Source organism: Brienomyrus brachyistius, chromosome 18, assembly GCF_023856365.1.
Source record: "Brienomyrus brachyistius isolate T26 chromosome 18, BBRACH_0.4, whole genome shotgun sequence".
Taxonomy (NCBI): Eukaryota; Metazoa; Chordata; class Actinopteri; order Osteoglossiformes; family Mormyridae; genus Brienomyrus; species Brienomyrus brachyistius.
In genome coordinates, this window is record NC_064550.1 from 15,609,456 (window position 1) to 15,620,778 (window position 11,323).

Sequence of the window (11,323 nt, forward strand, 5' to 3'; positions counted from 1 at the left end):
AGTCAGCATTTAAAGGCAGGTTTATGGTCATTAATTAGCATTGTAAAGGCAAGTTTACGGTGATTAGTCAGCATTTAAGGCAGGTTTATGGTCATTAATTAGCATTGTAAAGGCAGGTTTGCAGTCATTAATCAGCAACATAATGGCAGGTTTACAGTCATTAGTCAGCATTGTAAAGGCAGGTTTACGGTCTTTAGTCAGCATTTAAAGGCAGGTTTACGTCATTAGTCAGCATTGTAAAGGCAGGTTTACGGTCATTAATCAGTATCGTAAAGGCAGTTTTACGGTCATTAATCAGTATCGTAAAGGCAGTTTTATGGTCATTAGTCAGCATTGTAAAGGCAGGTTTACGGTCATTAGTCAGCATTGTAAAGGCAGGTTTACGGTCATTAGTCAGCATTGTAAAGGCAGGTTTACGGTCATTAGTCAGCATTGTAAAGGCAGGTTTACGGTCATTAATCAGTATCGTTAAGGCAGGTTTACGGTCATTAATCAGTATTGTAAAGGATGCCTCATGGTTTTAAGTCAGGATTGTTGCCTTGCCGCCGTAACTCCCACTGGTAAAGCTGCATCCCGGCTGTAAGTCAACGTTACTCTGGCTGTTTCACGGTTGTATGTCAGGCCTATAAAGCCTGCCTCATGGCCGTAAGTCACCAATATAAAGGCCACCCCCGCGGTCGTAAGTCAGCACTGTAAACATTGCCTTATGGTCATATGCCAGCATCCTAAAATCTGCTCCATGTCACACAGCAGAGAGCACCCTACCTCAGAAAATCAGCCTTCAGGGGGCGCTACACCATCATGGATCACCATTGCAAAAATGCCATATAGTTCCACATCAGCTTTATGTATATATGAGCATTTTTATAAATATATGCATGTCCCCAAACGGGATATCTGTATAAAAATACGAGCTATGCCGTTGTTCCAGGAAGCTGCCAGTGAATAGAACAGTTCTCTGTGCAAAGGTGCCCAACATCCCATTCTTGGTCTCTAGTTGCTACACTGAGGGCTCAGTGGTCATTCATCTGTTCCCTGATTTTCAAACTCAGAACCAACAGATTTAACAGCCCCTGCAGCAATTCCCTTAGACATTTATGAGGCTGAACTTTCTTGATCAATTCCTCCATGCCTGACCTTTCAGCCAGGGGGCGCCGGTAAGCAGATGGAGGGAACACCATGCACCCAGACATGCTTTCCTTCACGCTGGCCTGTAGGTCACATGTTTCCTGACGAATCACCTGTTATTAACTGCAATTTATGGACTGGCATGGGGGGAGGCAGAGTGGTGGGGCATGACGTTGATTCTATTGTCAGTGAAAGGAAGCTTATAATGGACAGATGGATGTATGGTGAAGAGACCAGCATTAGCGGATGAAAACTAATTGGTAGAGGTGGAGAATTTTCAGAACGCAAAACTGATTGGCTCTCCATTCTGTCAGTCATCAGAACCAATCAAAAACAAAGCAACACAGAGACACGTTCACGTACACATATTCCGCCCACGTCACACTAAAGAGTCACAACGGGGACCAAGGTGCTGGTGAATTGTATGGTCGCATATTATAGGTGTAAACACAGCATTGGGAGAGAGGGCTGCAATGTTTCTGTACGTCCAGGGGAGATGGCCATTAACCCGGATAGGTTTGATACGCACCACACAGGAAGAAGCTGCCAAGAAATTACCACCACCACCGCTGGCAACGCAAGAGGGATCCTGACTGTAGGAACACCCATGTGCAATGAAGTATTAAGGGGGAGGGGGTAGAGAGAGAGAGAGAGAGAGTCAGAGTGGGGAAATGAGGAGCAGCAGGGAGGACCCTCACGGAGCCCCTCTTAAACGTGACCTATAATTCACGTTCCCAAACAAAATTACCGCTCTTCTCCCCGCTTGCCCGCCCCACCGCCGCTCTCATTAGAGGCCTGCCATGCCGGAGCACTTCAAGTCATTTGCCGAAAAGAAATTAAATCGCGGTCTTCGCGGCGGGGACACCGCACAGCTCACTGCCGCTGAAATCGCAGCCTCGTTACGCTGATAAGTTCATCCAGTCTATACGGACCCAAATTCCTTCAAAACTAATGCTGCGGTTTTTCTCCCCCTGTTATTTATACGTTAGTTGTATTTATTGTAGGAGTAACCGTAATCTTCAGCGAATTGATTGGTAACGGAATAACAATCCGGAACAGGCGAGTTTTAAACCCCCGCCCTGTTCTCTTAGCTATTTAAAGGCCAACAGCTGCCGAGATGATTCTGTTTCCATCAAGACCTGTGGGAGGTTTAAAAGGTGTCAGTAAAGATGTCACGCTGAAATGACTGAGAAACGTCAGAGCCTGCCTAATTTTTATTATGTCGATCCACTCCACCACCAAATACCTAAAAGACCACCAGATACCTGAAAGGTTAACCTGCAGCTGTCCTCTGACACACAAACGCACAAGCTCCTGCCATCCTTAGAAGATGATGTGACGATTACTCAAGACGATGGCAGTGAAAACAGTGGCAAGTGCAGTTTTATGCGATTCGGTTTGACTCACAGATTGTTTCGGGTATCTCGCATCACATTGTCCTCCTTTTAAACATTTAATCAACGATATGTTTGTTTGTTGTTTATGCGGCTAACGTGTGGCGCAGGACATTAATACTTTTTTTAGTTCCAGATCAGTAATATTGTACAGGAATTTAATGCATATTAGATAATGAGGACATTATAAATGAAAATGTAGATATTTTTAGCAATGTAGTGCTGAATCGTAACTAAAGATATTCACCAGCTACAGAACGTACAATAGATTTAAAGATTCTGTAAAACTCAATCCATCTCTGCGTGTGCTTTGCAGTGGGATAGTGTGTCATAACCTCGATTTCCAGGATCAGTGAAGGACAAAGTAAAAAGACAGCAGTCAACCTGCTTCCCAAAAAGAAAGACCCCCCGCCCCAAAATAAATAAATAAATAGATAATAATCCTCCCCCTGAGTTCCTTGTGGAAGTGCAGTAAACGCGCTTCAATCGCCGCTGTCCCCTGAAGGCGTGGGATGGAGACGTTGCGTCTTTAAACACCATCCTGAAGCGCTGTTCATCCATATAAAAGACGGTAACATTTACAAGCAAATGTACCACTATTCTTGCATCGGATACATTTATCGATAGATGTACCTATGTCACGGCCTTATAAGCTAATGCGGAAGATTAGAATGTAGCTACATTTTCCTACGTAGCGAAATATAATGATTGTCCTCAGCAGTGGAGATGAATTTCCAAGTATTTAACAAAGCTGAAATGATATTGTTATACACTGTAATATTAAACTCATGTGTACATCTTTTTTTAAATTCCAGCTGTTTTTTTTTGGGGGGGGGGGGTGTTACAGCTGCAGATTTGTAAATCTCGTTTTGTAAAGGCGATTTATGACAGCCAAACTTAAAAACCTGCGTGCCGTGCTCGATGCGCACCTTGTTACTCGCCCGAAGAAAGTTGCCTTTTTAAGCACGAGCTTTTCCACTGCGTCTTTCCGCGCACCGCTCCGCGGAAGCTCATTTGCGCACTTAATGCAACTGTCTTTATGCGGAGAGGAGGCGTAAAAGGCGGATCGTAGAAGCGCATTTTCTGGAGATGCCTTTTCAGGCTGACAAAGGTGCTCCTGATATTAATTCATGCAGCTGCTCTAGGGACATCATGGAGCAATGAAGAAGCAATTGCGGCTTAGAAACTGTAAAGCAGCGATCGGACCACACTCGCGTTTTTTTGTCCCACCCAGCACCAAAGAAATTATAAAGAAAGAAAACAAGTTTGCTTGACATTCATGTATGATGCAATAATAATAATAATAATAATAAAATAATTATTATTTGTCTAATTTTAAGTGTAATAATAACAACAACAATGAGAAATATACTGGTTCCAGAATTTAAGTAGGTTATACAAAGTGACAGAATATAATTTCTACGGCAGTTTCACAGTTCTACATAGACACACACACACACCTACCGAGCACACCAGTACATAACACAAGATATAAGCATATCGAGAAAGACAGCAAATATTAATCCTTGCCAGTCAGCCACTATATCGTAGCGTATCGTATTATTCTTAGACGCAATCATTAATATATATATATATATATATATATATATATATATATATATATATATATATATATATATATATATATTATAGTGTGTGTGTGTGAGAGAGAGAGAGGGAGAGAACGCTTAGCATACAGTTATCATGCATATGTTTCCCCATACATACCTGTTGGTGCGGCTTTTGCAGTTTAATCCAAAGCAGATGCTCTTTTCATTTGCGCTCCATTGTCAAACATAAAGCGACAAGAAGTGCCCTTTCCCTCTTGTGGGAAGGCTCCCACGGGACACATCACCTGCGCGCTTGGCTTGAAATTTAAGTATCCCCAATAATAAAGCCCCGATTCAGTAATAATGAAGGTGCTCTTTTTCCCCGCCGGAGCGAACTCCCTCTCCGGACGCACAGGTGAAGTGCTGTGATGCCTAGGTCCGGGAAGTTCCGCGTCCTTTTTAGTGCTTCATCTAAGCAAAAAAAAAAAAAAAACAAAACAAAAAAAAAAAAAACAGGATTAAAAACTTTAAATGGACGCACAGCTACATATTCACCAGCAGCCGCCCAGCTTGTATTCCATTTATTTTATTTTTTTTCCTTTGCTTCTTTCTTTCTCTTCTTTCGCGCTTCTCAAGGATGCGTTTCTGGGTAAGGATGCTGCCCGGTTCGACGCGCCGCGGCCGGATCGGGACGCGGTGTGAAACACACTGATTTTCTGCATCTGGCATCTCCATAGTTCTCAGGGGACTCGGAAAGAGGAGCTTCCACCACACGGTGATGTAGCGTCACCTAGTGGTCTCATAACAAAGAGACTAGCTCCCCAAACGAAACACAAAAAATGCGTGCGTTGTATGCAAACAGAAGTTTTTATGTTATTTTTCTCTCGCGCGCTTTCTCTATATAATAAAAAATAGTAGGCCTATATATAAAATAACAACGGCAACGAGAACATTTCCAAAATTTATGATACGGCCTGTGCTGATCATATCTATTACATGTGTTTAAGACATCCTTTTAATGGCAATTGACATATATTTACAAAAGACGTATATTTTAGTAGCTTATCTAACAAATATAAAGCAAAACAATCATTTTATATAGGGTGATTTTTGGGATTATAAAAAAAGAACTGATGACCAAAATTTGTAAAAAGACGGCAATTGCATTGGCGTGACGTCGGCGGGAGTCCCGTGTCTGTAAACTGAGAGGACTGGGAGAGGTACACCCCCTGATGATGTGAGTCCCAGAGGCAGGAAAGGTCTCCCTCTTCATATAGCCTGCAGCTTCTATGTAAACTGAACTACTGAGCTCGCTAACATGATACATTTTAATGTTATTTGACGATAATGTTACATTGATTTTTCTTCTGTTGTCGAGGTTGACTCTGAGACATATGCTTCCCTCAAATCTATTTTATTCTCGGGTTTCTATTTGCTCTGGACTCACTGAAAGACACATATGATTATTAAGGAGTTTATCGAAAAATTAGCAACTTTAAACGTAGCCTAGTTAAATATTTTGCGCTGTATGCTTAGTCCATCACAATTCAAGATTTTACGTTAAAAATTTCAGATCAACGTGATCGATCCAGTCGAGTTGGTTTAGAGAAATCAGCTGTTCTCTACCAGTAACTGGACCCAGGTCTACTGGTGATTAATTTAGACCAGTAAAAAACGGGAGTGTGAATTTAACACCGAGCACCAATGATTAAAAAGCAAAAAGTATTCGGAACCAGCAGAGAAGACCTACCGGTCCCCGTTCGAGGATTCAGCCGGCAGCCGCGAAGCTGTGATATTCTCCCAAGGGATTAGCATTTGTAAGCTAAAGTAAATAAAATGCATGCGAACCAACTGCCAAGAGATTAAAGTTACTCTTATTCTACTTTCTAGTGTCCTTTTGCAGGAAAAGTATAGGATACCATTCTTTATGATACCGGTAACTCCGAAAATGCATTACCAACACAGTTATGGCCGTAATAATTGGCTCAGCAACATAAATGATGTTATACTTTAGTTTATTAATTTTTTTCTTGATCCGCTCCTTCGAGCATCTGTAAGCCTCACTTTATGCAGGAGGATAGTGATGGATTTGCTCTAATTTAATGTTCCAGTTCACCCCACTGCTGGCCACTGCAATGCTCTCATGTTATTCTTTGAAAAATGAAATGTCAGCGGAATGAGGTCCACGTTCACACTACAGGAGGGGAGGACAGTGACCTTAGTGCAGCGTATTTTGCTTTTTTCTCCATTTTGGATGCTTTTATTGGATTTATGAGCCTTTTATAAATCTCAGAATTAATAGTCCAATATCCTCCTTGCTTCTTCAAGTCATGCATGATTCGCTTTCCTGTAAATTCAAACTTCATATGTGTAATTTTTAATTCCTGCTATATAACGGCTTTGAAAGTGTTGGTCCCTCTGTCCTTCGCTGGTAGATTTGGAAGAGATGGACACATGACAGCTCACTCCCACGCGGGCTGGGCGATTTCTCACGGAGCCGCATGCTACATTCATCCCGAGTCCTCTGGAATGTTACAGAGTAGCTTTCCAAGGAGTAGAGGTGTGACACCTGAACTTAAAGCACCCAAGGGGGATTCTGGGATACGCCTGACTCCATCTCCTACCAAGAGGAGTTTGCGTGATGAAGACGACCTAAACAGACAACATGCTGGTACGTTTATATCGGAGGTGAGTTCAGGAACGGCCGCATCGTCAGGCTTCTGTGACACCATGGCTAGATTTTAAGCGGTTGCCAGTGTTACAGCGTACCATTAGATGCAGATGGAGGAGCAACAGGAACCAATGTCCTACATCCAAATCAAGGCACTCGGTGGATCACAGAATTCTGGTGTTGGCTGAGGCAAGATCGCAAGCTGATGTGTTAGCCTGACCAAGTTAGAGGGTGTGCAGGGCCATGTGCGAGGGCGGAATCACGGGGGCACTGGTCCCAGCCTAAAGCTGATTGGTCCCCAGAGAGCTCCCTCCCATGTATATTCATTGATTAAAACCATATCATTAGCTAATAATGAGGTCGGCCCCTCTGTATGAATTGTGGCCCCTCTTCTGCCATCCCACCACCATCACCACTTTAAAAAATCCTAGAATCGGCCCTGATTGTCAGCCAAAGCATGCGGTGACTCCCTTAATGTTCGACAAGGACAACCGTCTGTGGCAGGAGGTATTAACCTTCTGTGAGGGTCTCCCAGTCAAATCTCTGATCAGCTATCGGGACAATTATTTCACGGTAACTCTGGCTGAAGATTTCCTCTGGCATTTAAGAAACTTTTGTGCAACGTTGGCTTTTCGATCCCCGCCTTTCCTGAATGACAAATGCACTTTGGGCACCTTGGCCAACTGATATCCTAGCATCCCGAATTCTGCAGACAGTCCCGACATGGGAAGGCAAACCCCGCATACCAAAGAGTCACCCCAGTATGGAACCTTTCTCTTTTTTTGCTTCTCCAGCAGAAAGGTGTGGATACTGCAAAGCACAGCTCAGGGTCTCAGCAATTTTCCGAGTCAAACTCTTGGCTGAAAGGGAAAGCCAAAGATTCACATCACCTCCATTTGGCTTAGCTCCACTTTCATTGTGTCAAAGGATAAGATTTTCACCAGCGCATTTTCTGACCCTCTATTAAAATCTCCCAAAGCCAAACGGCTAGGATGCAGTTTTCTGCTTCCCCTTTAACCTGCAGCTCTGCGTTCTTAGAAGCCAAATGGAGGTGGACACATCAGACAAACAGATGAAAGCATAAATATCTGTAGTTTACTCAAGTGCTTCTGGTGCCAGAATAAACTGGCTTTTGCATAGGAAGATTCAAAGAGAGAGCTCTGGTAAGGGTGGGGGTTAGGGTGAGGGACTATCTGAAGCTTGCTGAAGTAGTCAGATGGTGTGTGGCTGAGTGAGAGAGTGGTCTATGCTTATGAGCAGAAGGTTATGGGTTTGAATCCTATGCTTGGTAGGGTTAGGGTGAGGGACTATCTGAAGCTTGCTGAAGTAGTCAGATGGTGTGTGGCGCAGTGAGAGAGCTGTCTGCTTATGAGCAGTAGGTTATGGGTTTGAATCCTATGCTTGGTAGGGTTAGGGTGAGGGACTATCTGAAGCTTGCTGAAATAGTCAGATGGTGTGTGGCTGAGTGAGAGAGGTGTCTATGCTTATGAGCAGAAGGTTATGGGTTTGAATCCTATGCTTGGTAGGGTTAGGGTGAGGGACTATCTGAAGCTTGCTGAAGTAGTCAGATGGTGTGTGGCGCAGTGAGAGAGCTGTCTGCTTATGAGCAGTAGGTTATGGGTTTGAATCCTATGCTTGGTAGGGTTAGGGTGAGGGTTAGGGTGAGGGACTATCTGAAGCTTGCTGAAGTAGTCAGATGGTGTGTGGCTCAGTGAGAGAGCTGTCTGCTTATGAGCAGAATGTTATGGGTTTGAATCCTATGCTTGGTAGAGTAACTGTGTCTCTGTTCCACCTTTGGACAAAGCCCTTAGCACCCACTCCACAGAATGTTCTAGGGGGTGATGGATGGCTGACTCAGTGTTCCTTACAAAGTAGCGCCAGTAAGGATTTGCTAAGGGTTTGTCAGTTTCCATCTGAACCAAATCACTACTTGTTTGTAAAGGCACTGCCATTATTCGCATTGCGGGAAATTCCTCGATTTCTCTCTGACCACCTGCATGTGGTCTGCGGGACCTCACTACTTGTGCTGATTGAGGCCCATCTCAGACTGCCAGGCTCCTGAAGGTGTGTTTCTCTGAGTCTCAAAGTCACATTCTGATCTAAGACACCTGTGAAAGCGTCAGGTCGTCCGCCCCGCTGCTCCCCTCGTCACTCCTGCCCTTTGATCTCTTCCATTGACATGCACCAGCTGAGTGTCTTTAAACAGTAGAACATCCCCTCACTCTTTTTCAGAAAATCTGGAAACCTAAAGCCACAATCATATATAGACACCAGATTTGCGAATTAAGATGTGACAAGATTCACGGCTATATTTAGTGCCATTAAAAGCTTTCCGTATTATAAACAGCGATGCGAAAGTACACCCACTTTCATTTCTATGGAATTAGACCGAGAGCAAATAACAATCGTCTGTTCCTCACCAGCTTCTAAAATTAGTCTTGCCTCAAATAATATATAACTACAGAGATTCACAGGCCTCAATTAAATTATTAAATGTCAAATTTTATAACTAAACAATCAGAAAAAAAAATTACCAAGTATGATTTTTATGTAAGGAAATTCAGGAAGAAGCCCCTTTACTCCAAAAAGAGCATGACATCACAGTTTGGATCTGCAACGTCTAAACAAGCCACAGGTTTTCTGGAAAAATCTTTGGAGACAAGACAGGAGAAAAGTAGAGATATCTGGCTATAACACACAATGAAAACCGAGCACAGCATGTCACTACAGACCACACCAACCGCGAAGAGTCGCATGCAAGAGTAAAGATCTAGGCTTGTTCTGTAGCCAAAGGCCCTGGGCAGCTTTGAGTCACCAAGTCGACCCCGAGCTTCACTTTATACCGAAGCGTTCTGGAGGCGAATGAGAGGCCACCTGTCTGACAGCTGAATCCGGGTCACGGAAGGGGACAGTGGACCAGCACACAAGGGGATCTATGGCTGAATGGCTGAAAAAGAAAAGAATCAACACTTAGGAATCACCAAGTGAAAATCCAGACCTCAGCACTACTGAGACGCTGCGGTGGGATCTTAGGAGAGCTGCGTAAAAAAGTGAAGACTCTAACATCGATGAACTGAAGCAATGTTGCAAAGAAGAGATGTCCTCCAGATCATTGTGAGGGACCGGTGAGCTCGTACAGATAACTGTGTGCGCGACCATGCATGATTGTAAGGCACAGATGCATGTGCATGAAGGGTCTGACCTGTATTTGTGTGTGTTTCGCAGGAGAGCATTATGGGATATGCAAAAACTAACACTAGCTAATGTGTAGCTCTTCTCGTACATATACAAATGGCAAATAAATCATAATTTCAGTTTAGCGTCAGTCTCTTATTAAATAGCTCCTGGTTACGACTGCTGTTGTCAGTGGTAGCTTTCATAATGTCTTTCCAGAAGTCACTGGGAGATATATCCTCAATGCGAGGAGAATTTCCGCTGATATTTTGACAGACGTCAACGGATCTTTCAGTGGCGGAATTTAGAAGCAAATCGACGCAGATGGTCTCATCTTAATATTTACCACTAAAAGACAGCCCTTCAAAATGAAACTTAATATACCTAAATGGCTGTTTTGTTGCTATGTAATTATCCAATATGACTGGGGCAAGCAGTGCTTGGTCTGTTCATATTAAATTAACCTGCCAGTATAGCGTTAATTACCTGGAAATTTTAACGAATCACATTAACAATGAGCTAATTATTGATTTCTATTCCGAGAGCCATCATTGCGGCTTGTTCCGACACATGGGAAGAGTTTTGCCTTCTGTCAGCAGGTGACTATAGCACAGGATGTCTGTAACCATCAGCTTTGGGAGGTGTAGATGTTTACCCTACGATGATGGAAGAACTTTGTCAGGTAATTCTGGTAAGGCGATCATTTTAACTGTAATGTTTTCCAAATATTTCATATTCCATAGTTAAGTAAACACTGCACAATGAATATGGCCTTTTGCAAAAATAAAGAAATGCATTAATATATCAGAATGAGAGTCAGAATTATTTATTGTCATTGTATTATTCTGAATACGACAAACAAGTCCTTGGCTCACATACAGAGTATCCATAGACACATCAAAGGACAGTTATTATAACAAAAAACATGAGGCTTGGATTCACAATAATAAATAAGGTGACAGTGAATGTAAGCTGGGGCTGTTTTGTACAGCGTTTTGGGCTTTGCTAACATTTTGTGGCAGCTTATCCCAGGTTATGCAGGTTTAACTGGACAGGATGCCAGTCCATCCGGGGAACGCAGAGATACTCATACTGCAGCCGATTTAAAGACACTAGTCAGACGAACTGCTTGTCTTTGGACTGCAGCACATGGAAAGCAGGCAAACTCCACACACACGTCACAGCGGTGAAATTCAAACCCACAGCCTTGGGGATGGGAACGGGGAGAGAGGGGGGGGGGTCTCGACCGAAAGGGAACGGGGAGAGAGAGGGGGGGGGGGGGGTCTCGAACGAAAGGATATTGCTCAAGAGTCCAACAAGGATACAGTCACTCTGCCGGCCACAGAATTCAACCCTGCACAGCTTCACTCCCCTCCTGCAAACGACAAGTAGTACGGCTTTAAGTA

At 43.4% G+C, this 11,323-nt stretch overlaps 1 protein-coding gene across 1 annotated transcript in view; it reads right to left on the bottom strand.

Moving 5' to 3' along the window:
- Positions 1-4,564, bottom strand: part of LOC125713219 (chemokine-like protein TAFA-2) — an 81,982-nt gene extending 77,418 nt beyond the window's left edge. The window contains exon 1 of the mRNA XM_048984190.1: positions 4,251-4,564. The gene's annotated coding sequence lies outside the window, so the exon portion shown is untranslated. The remainder of the gene's footprint in view (positions 1-4,250) is intronic.
- Between the last annotated feature and the right edge of the window lie 6,759 nt (positions 4,565-11,323).